A 1,994-nucleotide genomic window follows, 5' to 3' on the forward strand; every position below is an offset into this window, starting at 1 on the left:
TAACTCGAACAAGGCGTCGTTTTGGTCTCTGGTGGGCGGTGGGTGTGTTAAAATCAATGACGGTATATGATGTTAAAATGTAGCGTGCTTTCCGTGTGGCTGAGTTCAGTGTTTTACTTTAAAGCACCATAATAAGACAGCACAAACTAAAACACGTTCGATATGTTTGCCGTTGATTTTCTCTATGTAGTTGGCTAATGATTTGTATTTGGATACGTTCAACCATGCAATGATTTTAAAGTAAACTTAAGATTCTGACAATTTTATACCAGTTCACTTTCATATGAAACTGCAATTAATATTATGAAGTAGTGAGGCTAACAACGTGAATGTGCTGAAGGGAGCTTGTGAATGAATTGGCGTCGCATGCTCATTCACATATCACCAGCTAACTTTATAAACGGAGTGTTGAGTGTAGCCTAGGCCTACTAAAGCCACTGCTTAGCAGGGTGGCATATACTATTGCGACACTATGAAACATATAAATAAAAAAAAACAGTGCATCTGAATTAAGGAGTTAGCCAAATGAATGTATACACGATACTGCCTTCATACATGTTTAGGAGTAACCGACTGTTACTTCTCAAAGTAAATTCCGCTATATCACCTCATCGTGTCTCTTTAAATAACTACAACATAAACATGAATAATGTCTTGTTCAGAGAACCAACGATAGTTGACGTGAACCGTTAGTTCACTGAGCAGTAAATCCTATTGGCTAACAACCACCCGGACCACCATCCTAAGACCACCCCCATTGGGTTATGATTGGACAGACGAGGTTGAGTTGTTGCAGAATTTGATCGACTGATTTCGGGGCGGGGCTCGTTTAAAGGGGGAATGCAAAGTGTATCAGATGTGCTCAGAGAGCTGACTGGAAATTCTCCAGACTACTCAGTCAAGCTAATGTCGAGAGGGAAAGAGAAAATGCTAAATAAGTACAGACACATATCTTGCAATAATTCCTACCTTCAGCAAATAGTTATCATCTGGTTCTCCCTTGTTAAATCTGTACAATCTGTACTATGCTTCCCATTGATTATTGCCTCTGCACTAAATGACAAAATGCAGATACATTTACATTACCGTTCAAAAGTTTGGGGTCACTTAGAAATGTCCTTGTTTTTGAAAGATAAGCACATTTTCTATCCATTAAAAGAAAAGAAAATTGATCTGAAATACAGTGTAGACATTGTTAATGTTGTAAATGACTGTTGTAGCTGGAAACAGCAGATTTTTTAAAATGGAATATCTACATAGTTGCTGATAATTGGCCTCTGTAGCCTATCACTCCTGTGTTCCAAAGGCACGTTGTGTTAGCTAATCCAAGTTTATCATTTTAAAAGGCTAATTGATCATTAGAAAACACTTTTGCAATCATGTTCGCACAGCTGAAAACTGTTGTGCTTATTAAAGAAGCAATAAAACTGGCCTTCTTTAGTTGAGTGTCTGGAGCATCAGCAGGTTCAATTACAGGCTCAAAATGGCCAGAAACAAATACCTTTTTTCTGAAACTCATCAGTCTATTCTCGTTCTGAGAAATGAAGGCTACTCCATGTGAGAAATTGTCAAGTAACTGAAGATCTCATACAATGCTGTGTACTACTCCCTTCACAGAACTGTGCAAATTTGCTCTAACCAGAATAGAAAGAGGATTGGGAGGTCCCGGTGCACAACTGAGGAAGAGGACAAGTACATTAGTGTCTAGTTTGAGAAACAGACACTTCACAAGTCCTCAACTGGCAGCTTCATTAAATAGTACCTGCAAAACACCTGTCTCAACGTCAACAGTGAAGAGACGACTCTGGGATGCTGGCCTTCTAGGCAGAGTTCCTTTGTCTAGTGTCTGTGTTCTTTTGCCCATCTTAGTCTTTTAGTTTTATTGGCCAGTCTGAGATATGGCTTTTTCTTTGCAACTCTGCCTAGAAGGCCAGCTTTCCGGAGTTGCACCTTCACCGTTGAGAATGGTGTTTTGCGGGCACTATTTCATGAAG

Source organism: Oncorhynchus masou, chromosome 25 (assembly GCF_036934945.1).
Source record: "Oncorhynchus masou masou isolate Uvic2021 chromosome 25, UVic_Omas_1.1, whole genome shotgun sequence".
In the NCBI taxonomy this organism is placed as follows: Eukaryota; Metazoa; Chordata; class Actinopteri; order Salmoniformes; family Salmonidae; genus Oncorhynchus; species Oncorhynchus masou.